Genomic DNA, 21261 nt, shown 5'->3' on the forward strand with positions numbered 1-21261 from the left:
ACTGACTATCACAAGCACGATATATACACATACACACACACACGCTCACTCTCAAGAAACATCAAAAGGAAAGTTTAGAGGAATCAGTTTAAAACTGTGCTGGAAACAAAGCACACTCTTCTAAAAAGTCAGCAGAGTAAATATCCTGGTCTGGTACTTCAGCAGAAATCAGTAGGCAAAGCTACTGTTTACTGTCCCTACTGCCTGAGAGACTAAAAAACCTGAGCCTGTAACAGAAGCTAGGAACAACCTGATTATCAGGGCACATCAACCCACCCTAGCTCACACACATTTACATAGATAATGCAACCTACAGAGTTATAAATGCATAAAGTCCTTTCAGGTATAGGAGCCAATCCTCATTTTTATTACATTTTTCAAAGAAATGCAGGTGGAACACAGCTTGCAGCAGGAGGTCTGCTTCACCAAGATCACACCACTTTTCTATCAAAACTTTTCTTTCTACAAACTAGTTTGTACATTAAAGGAGAAAAAAAAATTTCTCAGTGATTCCTGTAAAACAAGACTGTGGGTATGGACATGTGTCCTCAAGGGAATTCAAATGTCTACAGCTTAAAATTTCTTGTGTCTATTCATGTTGCATCTTGATGATATCACAAGAGAACTCAGAAAAATTATTATATTGGCAGAGGAGGTATAAAAATGAATAGATATTTTTTTTAAATGTCTTTCAGTAAGTTGTTGCTATAAACATGCTCTTCAAAAAAGTATTTAAAATCCAGAAACCCAAGACATTACTGCTGCAGAAGACCAAGTGTTCACTAATCACTGAAAAGCTGCAACAAGGATGTGGACAGGACAGTTTTGAGACAAACCTATTGAAGAAGAAGCTGAGATAAAGCCACTTATTGCATCCCACAATTAAACCATCACACTGCAGGTAGTAAGTTTCACCACCAACTGAAATGGATATAAAAGCAGAAAAGACACATACAATGGTAATGTTTTAAAACCTAGCAAAAATCTGAGGTCCAACTACTACATGTCTACTCTTTTCCAGCATCATTTATGCCAGCATGACAGTGAGGAGCTGATCTAGGGGAAACTGCCAAGCTTTAATAAACCAGCAGAAGTCTGAAGCACACTATAGTAGCTCTGATGAATATTGGAACATATAATAATTTTCCAAAATGAGAAGCTGTGCCCTAGTATCTCCTCTAAATCACCTTGCCATTCTTTTTTTAGAAGAAAGCAGATAGAAAATTGCTTTCTAGATAGAAAGCTGCTTGCTCTAGACAGGGAAAAAAATAGATGAAAACACCATGGCAGGAACTTCTCTTTAAGTTTCTCATTCATCATGTGGAAACCTTGGTGGGGGAGAAAATTCTAATAGGGCAGCTCCAAAGCAGCTGGCAAGACCCTATTTTGGATTGTGGGGAGATGAAACCAACATGAAGATCTTCTCTGAATTAACACATAGAATCAAGCAGTAGAGAACGCCGACACATATTTTCAGTTTGTGACTGCTCATTTAATGCTTTTTGGTTACAAAATGTCTTCATAGTATCCATGACTCCCTTCTTTTCAGCCATATTCATTACAGGAAACGGTTACACTAGCGATTTTTCAGTATCAGCAGTTAACTCTCAATAATGACCTTCAAAACCACTCTCCGCAGTGGGGTCCTTTGCAGTTATAGGATTTATAGGGCTAACGAAATTTGTGCTTCTGCAGCTTCAGTATTAGCGTTACTTTCTTTGCTAGTTCCCACCCTTCTGCTGGCATCTGCAGCAACAATTTTAGAGTTCACGGATTTTTACCACTAAAAGGCACGTACACATAATGTTATCACAATGCAATCATGCAAGTGTGCAAGAGAAGTCTAAGACACAATAAATTATGCTTGAGAGATAGAGTTCAGAATTGATTCCTAATTTGATTCCTAATTTGAGAGTGAGTTGTTACTCACTCTCCTTTAGAAGAGCATTTATTCCATTTTACTGTGATAGGCAACATGATGTGCAGCTCCACTGTGAAGGCAGGAGAGCTGCCATGAAACAGACAATGAGAATCAGACAGGATGTGCACAGGCACAGGAAGGAGAGAACAACAAATTACAGGGAGTGGGGAAAAAGAAACTGTATAATAGCTGCTGCTTAGGTACACTAGCTGGAATAAACAGGGAGGCCACAAACGATCAATGTCAGGGCACGTTTCTTTTGCAATTGCAAGGAGAATTGCACACATGAGGGTGCAGAGGGTCCGCTATTAATCACTTAATATTCATCATTCCCTCGATGTTGCTGGCAATGCTTCTGGAGACTCCCTCAATTCCCAGAAAAAGCTGCATTAAGAACAAAGCAGCACTACAAGAAAAGCTCACACGGAACCACCACAATTCTGTCCTACTCTACTAACACTGCTGTAAAGTAAGCACTTCTTAGCACTAAACTGCTTACAGAACTCAATTTTTAAAGAGTCCAAATCACAGCAGTTGTGGGTACCTCCTCAGCCTAATCTCTAATTAGGAAAATGAACACGCTATATAAATCCGATGAAACTATTTGCAAGAACAAGACAGGAGAGATGTGGAAACAACAGACTGAAGTAGTCAGGCATCAGGTTTCTTTGTTGAGAAAGAGTTTTGAATGTTATCTCTAGGTAAGGTGCTGAGTAACTCCTTGATTAAGTGGCACTTAACATTCAGTAAATTTAATTTTCCAGCAAGAACAGGTGGCCATACCTGCGCCTATGAGTCAGTGAGGGAGGAAATGGAAACTGATGCAGTAATCAAGTCAGTGATTCTTTTGTCAGTGACAAGACACACATTTAAGGGGAAAGAAATGTGAAATAACTAAATGTCGTGTTCATACTTCATCAAAAATGTAATGCTGCTATAACTTGTCTGATTTGGCAAAGCTACAAAGGGGAAGGTGAATTTTCTCGGCCACAGATATTTCAGGTTTGTGGTAAAATCTGCAGAGTATGAAAATGACACACACATTAATTTGGTCCAGAATTTGCTGGAGTCACACTCTAAATAAAAATTCCTAGCATTGGCTACTCTAGGCCTCTGACACTTCGCAATTTGGCAGTGAAGTTCAGCTGACAATTCTTGTCTCTCAGACTGAGTTGTTGGAGGCTTTCTTGTTTAAGGGAGATGCAGAATAGAAAAGGAGTTAGGTAAATATGTATTCAATTCACAGACATATGAACTAAGTTCTAATACTGAGATATTCCAACGTAGGATTTCAGTAAGGAGACATCACTTCAATCTTTTAAAAAATTTAATAGTGTTTATTAAGCTCGCTGAAACCATCGTACCGGGTGACTCATCCTCCCTTTCCCACTTTCTAATCAGCCCCGATGGTCAGCATCAGTTTGTAGGTTGCTTGTAGTTGGGTTGTTTTTCCTTCAACCATACAGAAACATGTTGGAAACTGGAAAAAAAAACCCAACTGATTCCTACTTGTGTAGCGATGGGACTTTCAGAAGATAGCTGGTAGTAGCCTTTAAGGCAAATTCCAGCTTTGCCGTTAGCGGCACACAAGCAAACTACTCGCTTGTTCTCGTCCTCCCCCTCCCCTCCCCTCCGGGAGACTGCATGCAGCACAGCATGATCACAGAGGAAAAAAAAAATACAGGAAAAAGGGGGAAGCGGGCGGGGGGGGGGGAAGAAGCCCTCAGCTCTTGGCAAGGGGAAGGCGTTCCACAAGAACTGCTACAGGGTCAAAAGTTTACTGTGGTTTCAATTTCACCTTTTTGCAACCAATGAGCATGCGGCGGCTCCAGACAGAACCGCGGGCGGCAGCGGCCCTTAACTCCTTGCGGCCCGGCCCGCCCCTGTCAGGGAGCGGACAGTTAGGGAGAAGGGCCTCTCCGCCCTTTCCCCTCCCTTCGAACCAGCAGCAGAACGCCCAGCAGCCTCCTCCGGACTGAGAATTGCTTTCAGCACGGAAATAAAAGGAAAGGGGAGTCGTCCGAAGCCGTATAGCAGCGAGGCAGAAGTTGAGGCCTGCAGAAGTAGGGCCCCCTTCCCCCGCTTTAGCTGAAAACCATGGCAGTAAGCAAAGGGCTAGAACTGATAGTAGGCATTATCAAAGCATCACTTAACTCTGGAGGTGTTACAGCTACGAGCCGCCTGTTTGTGCCAGCAAACAGGAACGACCTTGAGAAAGGGAAGGGAGAGCATCAACACAAAACTGTCAGAAAAGATTCTGAATGAGCAGTCCAGAGCTGCAGTAATTTACTTTGCTTCACGAAAAACAAGGAATCCACAGTACTGTGGGCATAAGGCCGGGCAGCCCAAGAAGTACTGCTGCCTAGTCCTCACAGTACCAGTCATAATAGCCTGCTTCTAGATGCTGACTACAAAACAGGACATCATCTACTCCCTGAAGGATGGACATTGAAGTCATGGCTCTTAGTTACAAAAATCCCCAGGTCTTCAAAATCTTGCAAAGGAGAACAAACAAAAGCAAAAGAAAACAAAAAACTTTACAAAAAAGTAAAAAATGCTCTGGCCATGAGATTTGTAATAGAATGTCTGGGTTTAGCACTGAAAAAGAAAGATGCATATTCACTCATGTTATTACAGAACTAGAGCACAAACACAAAACAGGCTTCTTGTTCCACTGTATCATCACTAACAAAGCAGTTTTCACCCCAGGAACTACAGACCCAGGTGAATCAATCCATGAAGGGGTACCCCAAAATCTGTGCTGCCACCAGGTTTTTCTCTGGGAGATTGGTGAAAATGTTGATGACAGCAAATCTGAAAGACACAATCTATGTTCGTGTTTTGGCATTTGAACTTGAAAAAAAATCAAATGTCCAGCTATGCTTGAGCAACAGATTTATTACCCCTTCATCGGTCTTGCAAAGAAAGAGGACTAAAGCTCCTGTGAAGATGTTCAGTTCAGTGCAGCAACAAACACCATAATACAAGACAGCATGAAGGGAAGTATGTAAAGCATGTAGTTCAGGCAAATTCTTTAGAATTTGTAACCTAAGAGTATGATTCCATACAGCAGAAATGCATAGGCTTCCTTAGAGATTTTAGCAGCTCTGATTTGATACCAAGTAGAATGGCAAGTCATCGCATACATTTGCAGAGTAAAACACATGGAACTAACCATTTCAAAACAGGAGGCAGTCAAATTGAGAAACATTTGGAGGCATGTGTTTTGGGATAGTCTGATCTCCAACACAGTGCAGAAAGGTTGACAAGAATCTGAATATACTGTGAAGAGGTAAAATGAGTAAATATGCCATCGACATATAGAAAAGGTTCATGGTAAGGATGCGGATGAAAACACAACTCAGTTTTCCAAACCCTGAAGCCAAGGTAGAAGGTTTAAGATAATGCACATGACAACCTAAGGTGGAAAAAAACATTAGTCAGTTGGCAGTATTACTAATTTTCCATCAACATGCAGTTTCAAAATCAGTAAATTATCTTACCCAGAATGTTAAAGGCCTTCAGTGCACTTTGTAATGGTGAAAGATACTCTGGTCTCAGACCTCTATACAGGTCCAGAAAATGGATGAAGACTCTTACAAAACAGCTATGCCAGCTGAAAACAGTTCCAGTCAAACTTATGTAAACCATACTTTTGCAAATCATACTTCTGCGACTCAATTGACAAAACAGTTTTTGGCAATAAGATAGTCACGTGAAGCCTCTTAAAACCTGCTTCAGGTATAGTCAGCCACTCCACTTCGGAGCAGCCAAAGAAAACCAATTTCCAGCTGGTGGACAAGGTCAAACAGTGATTTCTTGAACCCACACAGGTAGATTACTTTTTTAATCTATGCAAATAGGCACAGCAGCAGCTTAATGCAGCTACTATGAGGTTAAGTGCAATGCCTTGCGAGACGCTAATAAAAGATGCAGGAAGAGATTAAAACAAAGTTAGAGAGTTGAAGCCATCATAAGATCTTAGGTGACTGAGTTCATGCCCTACTACCAAGCTTTCCCACTGTAGTTCAAAAATGGAAAGACACTACAGAAAATGCTATCAAATAATGCTGTATTTTCACAGCTTAGCTAGATTAGGACACAGTTTTGCCAATACTAATTTAAGACTTAGTTACTTTTATTAAAAGCTCTCAGTACATTCTTCTCAGTAAAAAGTGCAGCTTGGTTTTGTTGTTTTGCCTTCTCTGAATACTACATAATTTTAGAGAAATTATTTTACAGTAAGGTATCATAAATGAATGCCCTTTTTGTACGATGGCCTCATTTTAGAAGAAAATGGATACTATAAAATTTTATATCAAGTCAGCATGTTACCAAGAAGTTTTGCTGTGTTTTCTGAATTTGATTAATACAAGTCAAGGTCACTTCCTGAAAGAAGGATGCCTACTACTGCAGCTGCAAGTAAACTAGACTCAAAAGCGGGGGGATGGGAAGACAATACTGGCAGTTGCTAGCACTGTCTCCAAAAATATACCAATTACTAAAGTCAAGTAAAATTTGGAATTTTTTACTACATCATTACATAAGTAAAATAATAAATGAAGTCTGAGTCTGCATAATTACTGTTCCAAGCAAACAAGATACACAATGATGCACCACCAAACCTGCAAAAAATTACTAATTCTGCGAACCCTTTACTAAACTCTATATAATTTCCTTAAAAATATATCTTTTAGTCTTATTTTTTCTTTTCTTTCTTTGTTGTATCATGCAGTTCATGAAGCTAGTAAGAGACTGTCCTTGAATTAACGGCATGTCTCAGTCTTACTGAGACTGTGCAGCTCCACCCAACCTATACTGTCCTATTCTGAAGTCATTTAGGAAAAAGACATTTTGGGAAAGCATGCAAACTCTTTACAGAAGTCTACAGCCTGCATTTTTGCAGTTTCTGAAGACTGTACCTAGCTTACATAAACAATTAGAAGTAAACCGTGTTCACCTGTAATGTGCAAAAATGTTTTAAGCCCTGTAAAGATATTTTAAAATAGGTTGTTTTTAAAATGTGCCACATTTGCATTATGCATGAGGCCAATCAGATGTAGTTTGCCCTTCCCTGTTAAAACTAACAGGTCATGAAAATAAGACCCTATCAAACAGAAAAAGTATTATTTTTGTTTTTTCTACAATCTGTAGCACCAGATTGGCAGCAGGGTGGAAGTAATCTATTGCTGAAAAACATTTAAAACCATACATCAACAGACATTTCCACAAGGATATCGGGGGACACACAGACATACACACACTCACCCTCAACTTCATCTTTAATAAAACAGCCTTGATACACCCCAGCATTGCAACAGATGTTTCATCTGTTGATTGAGACTGAAATTAGGACGATCTACTGAATGAAACTTAGATTTGACATATTGGTGCAGTAAAAAGAAAGGAACCTTGCTAATTTTGGGTGGGCATCTTTGCCTAAAATAGAAAAATAAACTACAGCATATCAGTGCCTGTGCAGGCACAACTACATCTGTGTTTAAGGATGCCTAACATTTCCCATCACGGCAGCCTGCCCTAATTCTTTAATGCCTGTCTCTGACATACACCTCAGAACTACTTTTTGGTTCGGATGTTTGAAAAATGAGTAGACTTCTATTGAACAAAGTGTAACCTTTTAGTCAGTCCAAGAAATTAAAGCTTTGGAAGAGAAACTGGTCGAATGTCTAAACAAACTGAACTTTATCTTGCTGCTCCAATTAAGATATCTGTATAGCTGGCAAGTGCCTTATTTAAAGTACTCTAACATGCTTAGTTTTGTTTTAAACCAGTGGCCAAGATCCTCATGTATTTTATCTAACCAAGTTAGCTCTGTTGCTGCACAGCTTCTCCATGCTGACACAACAGAACATGCTTTATCACTACACTACCAGGACCAAGAGCAACTTCTCTACAAACCAGCTACAAAGCAGTTCAAGTGTCTGGCAGCACAGCAGCTAGTGAACAGGGACATTTTTCTAGGTTATACTGCCTCACCCATACACAGCATCCACAAAGCATGAGGCAGCAGCAGGATCAAGGGCTTAACAAAGGCCACCCTTACCTCCCTCCTAATTCAAGATTTCATTTAGAACAGTAGCTGGAGATGTCATCCAACAGTGCTAGAAACCCACTTTCCTGCCCCTCCAGCAAGTAATCCGAGTAGAAGGCACACTCAGTTTAGCAGCCAAGGCAGCGCCCTGCTTGATAACTACCTTGCTGGCAAACAGAGTAGAAATTTCCTTACGGCACATTATACTATTTTTTCCATAAGCTTTTTAAAGACATACAGAAACTTACACTGAAAATACTAAGGATGTGAGGTCATTCAAAAAACTTCAAATAGTATTGTCAGCTCCACCTCTCGAGATTTCTTTAATCCTTGTTGCATATTCTTAATTTAAGCAGATTCCTGAAACAGTGCACTGCACAGTTGATGCAACAGACAAATAAGGCTATTAGTAGTCTTTTCTGTGGACCTGATGGGTCCAATCCCACACAAAGTCTCATGAGCAGTAACACAGCAATCACTTCCAATTTACCACATAGTAATAGATAATCATGTCATAAATCAAGATTGGAAGTCTGTCAAGGACCTGTATGTTAACTTGGCCTTTGCCCAGAATGGGTACTTAGAGAGCTCCAGTGACATTCAAATCAGAACACACGGGCATTTTCCAGCGGAGAGTAAACAACAGTGATACATACTGTCTTGATTATGACAGATCACAACGAATATATTCACACCCATCAATAAGGGTGGGCCCATGAGCATGAAAGAAATGTACTCCATAAATCACATCGCCTTGCCGTTGGCACATTTTGCTAGTCAGCAGATGCAGTACTTATGAACATTTATTCATGTGTTTGCACGAGAAGTAAGTTATAGAAATAATGTCAGCAAATATATTATTTTACAGCAGAAACATGACATTTAAAAAAATGTAGATTCATATTCTGAAAAAGTGTTTGATTGCTGTGGGCGGAAGATAGGGGGGAAGGCATCTCTCCATTATAGGGTCTCATACTGCATGAATCTACTCAGATCCACACAAACTGGCTTTAAGGGCAGTTAAATGCCTGGTGTCTTAAGAATGCTTCTGAGACTCCTACTTAGTATCTTTTTCTGTCATGCTGCTAAAATAGATTCTTTTAAAAATTTATTGAAAAACACACATCCTCTTTGTCTTTAAGATTAGATTTTGGTATTTGCTGATCTAATAATAATTAAAGGCCTGTAAATGAAGTTAATGAGTCTTTGACAAAACTTGACTCTCAGATTTGAGAGTACAAGATCAGAAACTACTAAAACCAAAATAAGCTACTGAAGAAAGGAAATAAAAATTTCACATTTTCCATGCATAGTATCAGTGCTTATTTATTATTAATTTATTTGAAAGGAATAAGTATAGCTAGTTAACACAAAGGCTCTAGTTCTAAACTGGCACCAGTTTGTCCTTGAAATATGGAAATGTTTCAATCTTGATGCTGTAATTACAATCTGATTAAGTCTGAGTATATGCAGGTACACTTCATTTGGCTGCAGGAGGTATTTAGTTCAACAAAAATGCCTACCATTCAATATTTGAAGCAAAATCAGTGTCTACCCCTGTTATACCAACAGATCTGAGCATTCCATTAATTAGGATCCCCTTTCCTCTATTTCTTTATCATATTCTGTACCATATTTCCTTCACAGTGAACAGAGCTTAGTAGATACAGTACCTGCAGTGAAATTGCAAAATAACGACAGAAGAGAATCCCCCCAAATCAGTTTAATTAATCTTTCCGCAATACAGTCAGGTTATCACAGAGCATCTGCTACAATTTACTGCTCCAAACAAAGCCGAAGTGATATTGTGCATTCCTCTGGTCAAATAAAATCTTAGATTTACGGGCTCAATTATTTAAAAATTAAGCAAGATGGAGTAATAAACAGGAAAAAGCTCAGAGGTTGGTATCTTTGCTTAATACTACATAAAGCAGAGTAGTACCACCCAGAGAGGTATTAGAAATTGGAGAGTCACAGAGTGTCCTACAAGGCCTACAGGAAAAGGGCAATTGGCAAGCTTTACTACCTGCAACAAGTTAAGTTTCTGTTTATAAATAGTGATTGAACACCGGAACCACTTTCAGATAGCCTACAGAATCGCTGTCCTGAGAGATTTTTTTATGCTTGACTGAACAAAACCTTGACAGACCAACACTGACTTTGCTCATGGTATTTGGATTGATGCTAGCATAATTATGCGATGAGTTTCAGTAAAACACTGTCATCAGGGAATTACATACTACAGCCCAGAGATAAAACTGGGATGTAGTACGTAACATACTGAGATAAACCATTATAACAATGGGCCACGAGGATATAAAAGTAACATTACAATTGATCCTACTTTATTTAATTTTAAGATATATTACCACATTCTTTTTGGTTCTGATTTAAGAGGTATGTTTTATTAATATCGTGCATGCTTTAGGTTTTGCATACACACATCAATAGTCCCATCTTTACTGGACACAGGGTATGTAAATCCTGACCACAACATTAACTCCTACCATTTTTCCCGCCCATTTATGAGAAAAAATGTCATGCTTTTAAGCAAGCCTCTCACTGCCCTCTGGATTTTTCTTTTTTGGTCCAAACTTTTCTATTCTTTACAAGGAATTTCCATTGCATAAAACCCTTATGCTTCTAGTTTTTCTAACATTCTATTAAAGAAGCAGTATCTTTACTTCCACTAAAAAGTCATTTTTCAACATATCTCACATAAAGCTCCCAAGGACTCCTCAGGCAGGCAGAAAATCAGTCTTACTCATGAAAGTTTTTACACAAATGGCACTTCTCAAACAGAAATGTTTATCCACAGAACTCTCCAAATGACGCTATCAACAATAGCACAGAAATTCGAAAATTTGAAGCAATTTTATGAAGATTAGCAACCATCCTGGAAGTTAGTACAAGATGTCTACAACTACCAAAACCAGATGGGATGATATCCTTCCTCTTCAAGTACCAAAAGCATTTATAATGGTTTCAGATCCAGTTCCTTCCTTGTTTACTGATAAATGGCTAAACAGTTGTACAGTTTCACATCATCAGGAAGCAAACTTTATGTACTCTTCTATAGTGCACTGGTGGAAATGCCAGGACAGAGCTGTAAATTTCTTTTATTACTATTTTTTCCTTACATTTCCTTGCATTTTTTTTTAGTTCCCATACAAGGCGACCGACTGAACTGTATCTAACATTCAACAAAACTGAGCTGGAGAGTCACTGTTTGATCTTTAAAGTTAGTATTCAGCCATGTCTGCACTGAAAAGTGGTCATATTAGCATCTGATAAGCAAATAAAACATAGTAACTAACTGAGGAGCGCATGGTCATGCATTTATGTCATGCAGTTGCAGAAGATCGGCTACGAAGCGTGATGGATGCAATGCGTTTTCCGATCAGTAAATGCCACACTACATTCGTCCAGCGAATGACCCTCCTCTACAGTACATCCCACACAGCGTGGGAAGTTAGGTTTAGGTTCGCTGCAGTCAGAAGTTCATATTCTTGGGCAGTGTCAAAATTACTAGGACAAAGGTTACTAATAATTGTCTCTGGGCATAGAATAGCTTCTCTTTTGAAGGTCCAGTAAATATTTTTTAATGTACCTAACAGTCCATTGAAAGTTCAAAAAGCTACAAAGCCTCACTCCTGAGCTTTCACCAGTACGAAAACTTGTTAGATTCTCATATAGACGAGGCCTATAAGTAACAATGTACAAACACTAACAGGATAATCACAGCACACCATGGAGGGAACACAAGGGAAGAGCATACAAAACTTAAGCCTGATATCATTAATCCTCTTTAAGATATGTGATCTTTTTTTCATCAAAAGTAGGTTTATGACAGAATATGGTCAGACAAGTGCCCGCATCCAGTCAGGACCAAAAGTTATTTATCTTCCTTACTTGACTCATACTTATCTCCACCTCATACTATTTACCCCAGTGTGTCATCCATCTGCAAAACATGGCTTAGGACCTATGATGTTTTGATGAGCACAGCTATCTGAAAAAACCCACAAATTCTTCCGTCCTTTGAAGGGATCATTCTCCAAAGGTTTGCCTTCAACGGTCTCCTTTCGTTTTTTTCATTTTGCTTTAACCCCACCTTACTCTAACCAAGCCAGCTCACCTATTTCAGGGCACCTGCTAAAGTGCAGAACATAGAGGTTGAACTTGCAACGAGAGATTATTCCAAAGAAGGCTCTTCCTTTCTTGAGACCAAAATCCCACAGAATAGAATGTCCAGACAAGCTTTCAGTTTTGCTACTCTCCAGCAACGGGTATGGAAGCTTACACATCAGTCTAATAGAATATTGAAGGCTAAATTGCTTGCCCCAGAAGCTATGACCAAACCTCAAACAAACAATAGCAATCAGTGATTTGCATTATGTCTGCACTGAGCCCAGAACAGATTTAGCTAAGAAATCCTGTTTCATCATCAGTCTTTCAAAATAACATGAATACTTTGCTTAGAACAAAGTTACCGGTTACTTCAGGAAGAAGAAAACTCTAGTACTAGTGATAGAGAGAATTAAAAAACAAAGGCAGATATATACGCACAAGGATACAGTGTATCCCACATCTTAGGAGGAGCATCCTTTAATGGTCCAGGTATTCCCCAAAAGCCTAACAGTCTTAGATACCATGAAACATACCAAGGCCAGGTCATATCACGCATTTCCTCAAGTGAGGTGGAAGACAGCAAACTATATACCATATTAGTATGGAACATTAAAAAAAACACCTTTAATTTTCTAAGGGAATAGACATTATTTTCTCCTTTTCCTAACTCCCTAAATATCAATAGTTTATGAGAATTGATGCAGAGAAAACAAAGTGGTTGTGACACAAAACTTACCGAGCACAGTATTCGCTACAGCAGAAGTCAGTAGGAATACCTAGAAAGAAAAAGCATATGAACGTGTTTTAGCATGCTCTCAAAACTCAACAATCTACTGTTCAGGAATCTCCTGGTTTAGAACAACTGAGTCTTCTAGCTGCTGGATATTCTGTGTCAGTCAGTTCTGTAGTTATAGACAGCTACACTATCTGAAAGTAGCCTTTTTTTATTTTTAACCCTGCCATCTAATAATAAGGAGAATAACTGAAATGAGTGAAGAAAAAACACTTTCCTCCTGTTGATTTCCCATTACACTTGTGGTTTTGGGTAGATCAGCCTTGTACTGTAAGGCCAACACAAAAAAAAAAAGGGAGAGAAAAGCTGGAAATACTCCGTCTTATTGAAAATACAGAGAAACATAGTCCATTTTACTCAAGTAAAAGTCCATTTTACTCATTTACTGCATATACCAGAAATACTCATATTCAAGAGGAAAGCATAGTATGATTGTATAATAATGTAGTATTTTCAATCTTTTAACCTTTTTCTTCACTGGCATCACTCTTTTGGTACACTACTTAGCACTGGTCTGTCTTCTGTCACAGAAGAATTAATTCAGATTTACTTTTTTTTATTTTACTGAGTAGAGGAAAATTGAACAAAGATCTATTGGCTACAGCACAACCACTTCTTCTCTAGGTAAAACACTAGGAATAAAGGCCAAACTATCACTGGAGTAAGAACAAGTCTCCTAAACCAAATGAGAGGGATATATTCAGTCAGTCACCCTGAAAAGAAAGTTCTCTTAAGTCACCGTGGCTACTTCTTTGGTGACCACTCTGACTGGAATTACAACCTGTACTTACTAAATCTACATTTGAGAAAAAGTCTCACTAAGACTTAGAAAAGCTTGGATGGATTAGAAATCCATCTCAAGCTTTAACTTTCTATCAAATTTGTAAAGTAAACTTATATAAGCTATCCAAAAGATATACAAAGCAATGGCAGTAATTTCAGTACTTTTCATCAGCAAGCAACCAATTAAAAAATACACAATTCACAATACAATCCTTACATAAGCTGGAAAAGATATTAAGGTTCATGTCAAGTTCAACATGCTCCACTTTTAACTTTAGTCATCAGCATTCTCATTAGCAGTAAATATGTGAGAAAGGATTATGAGCAGTCAGGAAGGCATATATTGAATTTTTATATAATTATTAAAAAAGAAAAAAAAGTAGCTCAACAAAGAAAAGTAACAAAAAAGAAAGCACAATGGCCCTGACTTGGCTCAAGAGCTGTGGAAATGTACTATGCTGTCTTAAAAAGACAAAATTAATGTGCATTTAAAGGGTTCTGGTTTTGTATTTTCAATTAATACTAGTAAGACAAGAGCTTGTTGTGATGTTGCTTACTCCCACCTCAGTATTTAAGGAAACAAAAACCTCAACCCAATATATGAAGGATTCTTTAGGCCCTAACTCAAAACAGCATAAGCCAACAATAAATATCTGTAGTGACAGAAAGACAAGACACATTCCAAGTACAGAGTCCTCTACACCTTGGGAGAAAGGTCAGGTAGCTTTCAGTAAATAAGAGCAACTTACACAGAAAAGAGCTTTAAGGTAGACAAATGAGGTTGAACCTGTAGATCCCTTGAGTCTGATTTTCACCATTGTACCTCAAACTACAATAATCTTAAAAATAACCATTAAATAGTCTTTAAGTTTAACTCTTTTATGAAAGATGTGTTTCCTAATGTTTTTCTTCCTTTGTATATTAAAGATAGGATAATTAAGATTTTTAGCTTAGCAGCATACACTCCTTTCTGGAAAGGTTGGTCCAGAATTACCATTGGAAACAAGAAAAGATGAATTGTCACCTAGCAGTGATCATGTAGAAATAGTAAAACAAGTAAACACAGTAAAACAAGAAATTAAATTAATACAAGCAGTAGTTGATACTTAGCATGAGAGTCATTTATGCACAGTCTCGCATATGAGAATTCATTTATTGACAACTGATTTTTAGCAAGCACTTGCTCACCAAATAGCTTGAAGTTCCAGTCAGAAAAAGATTCCTAACTGGAATTCCAGCAATAAAGGCATGCCTACATGTTATTAAAGGAAACAGTGGAAAATTTCTCAGGCTGACATCCAGAATGTCTGCAGTTCCGTTTCATATTTCTCTTCTTGCAACTTGCAAAGCAGATGCTAAACCAGACCCTAAAAGCTTTTTTGTTTTGGGTGGGGATTTTTTTGGTTTTTTTGGGCTTTTTTAGTTGTTTTTTTGATTTTTTTTTTCCTTTTCTTTTGTGAAGCCTGGAAATTTCCAGTGCTTTTAAAGAGCTTTTTAAAAAGTTGTCTCAAATATACTGCTCAAACAACCTTCCGCTTCTACCTAGACAGACTTTAGTTTAAAGCAAAAGTTTCATTGCTATAAAGCAGACCGAAGATGAGGGGGAATAAAAAAAATTTGCTCATCTACCAAAAGCATTGCTTGGCCAATCTAAAATATTATTATACTGTGTATTAATCTTGATAGAGGTCACTTGAGGTTCAGCTACAGAGAGACAGATGGGTAAGAGAAAACAAAGCAGGTGATAAAGGTACCTTGTAGCTGTATATTTGAACAGAAATTACAGTGGATGACAACGCAAGCTATTCTGTTCCTATTAAATGATCGAGTAATAGTTGTCCTTCAACTTAGTCGAATTTGCACTCAGCAATTTTCCATCGTTCCTGAATCCCACTCATCATCCATGTCACCTGCTTATTGTCTCTCACACAGCCAATACAAATCTGCCAAGTTTGCTAGCACTAGTTCTATACATCACCTCTACCAGACTTATTCATCAGCCTTGAACATACATCACCAAAGATTAGGGGGTTGAATAGAAAACCTACAGTTGTAATACAAAAATCTTTGAAAGCTACTTCAGCCAGGGAAGATGGGTTATTTTTCAGTTTTCTGTGCACTGATTAGACAAACTGCCTTCCTAATTTTAAGGAGGGGATCAAATGTACATCCTAGGTAAACAGGAGATGTTTGCTTTGTTCTATCTTAATCAAGTGAACAGTTTGCAGATAAAGTAGGCTTCCTTTTGTTGCCATTAGTGCCATCTTTGAATCTATGACTAGATAAATACTTGAAATACTGATTATGAGGTGATTCTTTCAATTACTACCTAAGAATATAAAGCAATGTGCTGACTGATATTCTGGCCCATTGAGCCAGAAATCTCTACTCTGAACATCAAAAAGGCTACCATGGAAGATGAGACCAGGAGGGTACTATAACAAAAGATGCTGCTACGTCTGCTTTAGTTTGCGGCAGCAAAGATGGACTAAGCACAAAAAGAACTGCAAACCAAGTCATAATTGCCCATTTCCACCTACCCTCTCTAGCCTAGCCTTTATGGGGAAAGAGAAACTATTACAGGGAAAGATGCCTGAAAAGCCTATCCAAATCACTGGCAAAAAACATTGCAAATTTTTGTTTGAAATAATTTCCTTAAGATGTAAGCTGCCAAGAATAGAAAATAATTTTAAAGTTGTCATTATTAATACAAGAAAATAATTGTTGAACCTTTACTAGTTCTTCCATAAGATTCAAAAAGAGCAATGTAGCATTTCCACACACTGGTTGCTTATGTGTGTGCGGGCACACACATGTGTATGCTCCTTCTAGACGTCTGTCTAAAAGGTTTTAGAAAAAGTTTATTCACATAGAATGCCACCCCCTCTGACACATGTAGCAGCAAAAAGCAAGTAGCACAGTTTACCTTTTCCTGTGCCTTACTAGCCTCCAGAGAACGTGATGAAAAAACCCAGCAATGTTAAGATGCTCATATAGTCTATAGGGCAATTGGCAAAGCGTTAGAACTACAAACTGAGTGCACAAAGCAAAACCAGAGGAATACTACCTTTGATTTAGATTTATTTAGTTCTTTGGACTCACACAAAATAAACAGAGAACCCCTGACTGACTGTTCTGAACAATCGTTTCCCCAAAATACTGGAGAGAACATGTATTTCGCTGGGGTTTTGTGCAAGTAAATTGTTCAGTTCTCTCTTTTACTTAACCCTTCAATTAAAACAAAAGTCACCCAACCCAATCCCGGTTACATTAGCTTTTAATGACTTTGGGCTGTTTCAGTGAGGCAGGGCATTCTGTTATTAGACATACAGCGCACAAAAGACTATATATCCTTCAAGAGATTGAAGGCAAGGTAATTTAGTTTCACTTTTCAAAAATCAGTATATTCATAACTGTAAATTTAAAAAGTCACCAATTAAGTATTATTAAAGTAACAGGATCCATCTGAAATATACCTCTGATTTATATGATGCACAAAATAATTTTATGTACCTTCACTCAACTAAACGCAGCATACAAAAATCACAGTGAGTGGAAACACATTCCATAGCAGATTTAAATCAGTAGCAGTTAAATACTTTTACAATTGCCTCTTTCCTAATACACTACATCTAGAAACATCAACAGATTTACTCAGGGGCAAAAGGGGGAAAAACAAATGAAAAAACTACATAGGCAGGCTGCCCCAGCATTCAGGTCAGATATCCGTGGCATAAAAGATTCTATTCCTCCCCTCCCCCTCCCCTCCATTTTTTTTAATTATTAAAACAAGCCAGAAGAATACTTAAGATATTTCTAATACTGAAAAAGCTTGAACATGAAATGCAGAAGATCCTGTAGTCCAGTCCTTTAAGATCACGTTTTCAAGAGAGACTCGTTTAAATGCAGGAGTTGAAGCAGCCTGTAGTGTCAGGCTCTAGTGTCCAATACCTTTTAACATGCTACAAATGGTTTAATTTTGCAGGCAATTGTAATCAAGACACTTTTTCTTTCTCAGAATTCTTGAAAAATAAAAACACACACACCCCTTTTCTAGGAAACTCTACCACAGGCATTAATAATGAAGGTTTTGTGATTGTGATTTCTTGTCCATTATTAATTTAAAAAACCCATCATGAACAAAATATAGGGTTCCATTGTAAAATAGATTTGCTTCTTCTTCCTAATCTGCATTTTGTCTCAGCTATATGTTAGGGTATACATCAGTGATAGAATGGAAAAAAAAATGGTAACTAGGCAATGCAAAACTTCCAACTTAATAAATCCAAAGCCAGGATGAACAAGGGCCTCAAAGGAACAGTTAAAAGAAACACAAAGCCACAGACGAGCCCAAAATGCATGCAAGTCATATTCCAAATAAAATCAGACCGGCAATAACACACTGTAATCAGGAGAGGTACTTAAAGCGAGGCTGAATGCTGGGCTTATTTTGTCTATCACTTCTCATGTCCCACAGCCTCTATCTTCACATGTCAGCAGTGAATCCATGAAATCCACTGGTATTAGTTAAAAAAAACAAACCGGTAGTAGTAACAGAGTTGAAGGAGCAACAGTCAGTTGAACAGCAGCTGTAACAGCAGTTAACAGTAAATGTAATTACTGAATGTTTTAATGCACAATCTTGTTTTAAAAACAAAAGTAACAAAACTGAAACAAAACGAAAAGCCCAACCCTCCCCCAAAAGGACCCAATTTTGCCTGTTTCTTCTAAACCCAAGCTTTTATTCTCTGGTTTTCACTCATACACTATTTGTTTCTATGACGCTACATTTTATATTCAGAACATACAACTTTCTTTCATGTGAAGCAGAACATTTTAAGGTGAAAATATTCCATGAGAAAATATTTATTTTTACAATAGCGATGAAGCTTAAAAAAAATGTTAAGCTTATTGTAAGAATCCATTTTAAATGTATTACAGACACCATATACTAGAATTTGCTGTGCCTCACACATTCAAATTTTCTTTTGTTTTGTCTTGTTATTTTAGTTAGACTCCAACATACTATTTTCTATTGACCTCTGTCTAAAAGAGGAAGAAGATACTGAGGATTCAAATAAGTCTGAATATGAGCTGACAAATTGAGAAGCTTCGCTTTTAAAGGAAAACTTGACCGTGCTTAAGAGTAGGATCAGAAACCACAAACAGAATCAACTGTAGAACCAAAGAGAATCGTGGGAATTATCTCAACCTCACGCTACATTCTAACTCATAATCACCCTATTTATATCCCAGAAACAGTAACACCTACGGCGGCATGCGACCCGAGCCGCGGCGGGGGAGGTGGGGGGGGGTGGTGTGTTGGGGGTGGGAATCTCACCTCCAACACTCAATAACAGTTTCATTACAGCTACGAGTCAGAAATGGATAAGAGGCATGGAAATTAACCTTTCAGTTCGAGTGTTTTTCATTCCTTTTCTTATTACCAGAGATAAGAAGGAGACAAGAGAAGTCAGCTCTAAAACTTACCGAGGCTACAGGATGACCAGGAGAAGGCGGATATCAAGATCTTTGGAACCGCCTCGGTACCAGATAAACCCAGAGGAATGGTAGAGAGGGCCATTCTAACCGAGGTATTTCACCCACACCTCGCCTCAGACTGAGAAATCGTGGGTCAGACGATTCTAAAGCCAGGTCCGCAGCGACCTCAGGTCTCTTTGTATTCCCCGAGGAACCTCCACCCAAAATCACCACACTTAGATATGCATCACACAGCGACACGGGAAGCCTTCAGTCCACGCATCAATCCCCCGCCACTGCCCCAGGAATATTCCTTCAAAACTCACTCACCGGTAAAGTTACAATAGCTAGAAAGAGGTCAAGGCAGCCACACATGGCCCGGGGAATCCCCTCATCTCCAGCCCTGGGAATACTACTCACACACAACCCATCTACGCTCGCCCTCGTCCTCCCATCAGGGAGGCACGTTCATATTGAGTAGGGGGGCGAAAGACAGAAAAGAGCCACCCCTCAAGGCCACCCACCAAGCCTCTCCCTTACCCGGCAAGGGGCAGCTCTCCCTCCGCCATCCCAGTCCCACTCCAGCACTAGAAGCAGGGAAACGCGAACAAGAACTCCCCTCTCTCCACTCCCTCCCTCCGAACCCCACTCACCTGGGAAATCAGCCAAAGCTCAGCTACATCTCCATCTCCCCCACACTCAGCCCCACACCGCCATTTTCCTCACTGTCTGGATTTAAATCGGGACCGACGCGGAGACACCAGGCGGCGTGAGGTATTGTGGGACCTGTAGTACTCAGACGGGAGCTCGTGGTACTTGTAGTCCGCGCCGGGATTGCAGCCGGAGCCGCCAGGCTCAACCTGGTGCCCGCGGGCCGGTGTCGCCTCTGCATCGCCGCGGTCTCTGCAGTAGGGCGGGCTCAAACGGGGAGGAGGAAGCGGTCCCAGGGGAAGCTGCCTGTTCCGTGCACCCACTGGCGCGTTCCCGCGGCGCTTGCTCCGTGCTCGTAGAGGTCACAAAATGCCGTATCTGTGTTAGGTTCCTTGGGATTAAAAAAAAAAAAAATATCAACCCTTCGAATAACGATTGAAAGAAAAATGTTTACTCCTTAGAGCCTGAAATTTTCTACTGCTGCACCAGACATATAGTTTTTCTTCTTTTTTTATTCACAGTCTATAGAGGGCCCAATTAGTGCTTCAGCTGGCACTATCTAATACTGAAATCGATTAACCACTGCAACGGTTACGCACATCCACAGTACCAGTTAAATTAGACAACCAAGAGTTAATTGGATCATGATTTAATTAGGTAAACAGGCAGTCTTCCAACAAAGCTATCAGTCACCATCAAGCCCACCCCTCACCCAAATCCCATCGCCGCCACTGCGTCCCACCCCATGCTCCTCTCCTCGCGCCGTCGCCCCGCCCGCGAACCGCGAGCAGCGCGACGCCCCCTGCCGTCGCACGCCGCGCCGCCCGCGTGTCCAAACGCCGCGCGGTGCCCGCACACCGCCCTCCGCCCCGCCCCTGCGGGAAGAACAGAGCTGGCGGTGAAATAAAGCTTGTGGCTCAAGAGCTAAAAGAGCTGGCAAGGGGACCTCTAGGCCTGGAGCTGTCATCACTGCAGCATGGCTCCATCGGAGGATCGTGGTAAGGACAGCAGTGCTCACCTAACTTTGCACCTGAGGACAGCTTCAGGATCTTGTCATACTGTGGGAGAGCAGAGCTTCACAGTAAACACCAGCTAACATACTTACTACCAGCGTTAACACTAACAATTCTTACCTAAATATTAATACTAGTAACACTTACTATGCATATTATTAATGCTAGTAGAGGCCGGTAGCGTTCTTAGCTCTGAGACTTGCATGAAGAACACAAAATTAATTGATGTTGCTGATTATGCTATTGTGGTGTTGAAATACTTGGCCTCTACTGCGGTAGCCCCACACTTACCTCGATGGCCTCCCCCAGCAGATCCCCCAGCACCTGGATGCAGATCTGCTTAAGCTTCACTGATGTGATAAACAGAGTTCACTCTTTAAAAATTTTAAAAATTTAATAAAGGATAAAAGGACAAAATCCAGCACTGGGATGCTTT

At 39.5% G+C, this 21261-nt stretch overlaps 1 protein-coding gene across 10 annotated transcripts in view; it reads right to left on the minus strand.

The window, feature by feature from the left end:
* NCOA3 (nuclear receptor coactivator 3) overlaps positions 1-20571 on the minus strand; it is a 95441-nt gene extending 74870 nt beyond the window's left edge. For 8 of the 10 annotated variants that reach the window (XM_074553897.1, XM_074553889.1, XM_074553894.1 and 5 more), the window contains exons 1-3: positions 20555-20570; positions 19815-20203; positions 12841-12880 (exon numbers count right to left, since the gene is read on the minus strand). The gene's annotated coding sequence lies outside the window, so the exon portion shown is untranslated. Of the gene's footprint in view, positions 1-12840; positions 12881-19814; positions 20204-20554 lie in introns of all 10 variants that reach the window. The other 2 variants (XM_074553899.1, XM_074553892.1) reach the window with 1 other exon arrangement.
* Between the last annotated feature and the right edge of the window lie 690 nt (positions 20572-21261).

This window comes from Zonotrichia albicollis, chromosome 17, assembly GCF_047830755.1.
Source record: "Zonotrichia albicollis isolate bZonAlb1 chromosome 17, bZonAlb1.hap1, whole genome shotgun sequence".
Classification (NCBI taxonomy): domain Eukaryota; kingdom Metazoa; phylum Chordata; class Aves; order Passeriformes; family Passerellidae; genus Zonotrichia; species Zonotrichia albicollis.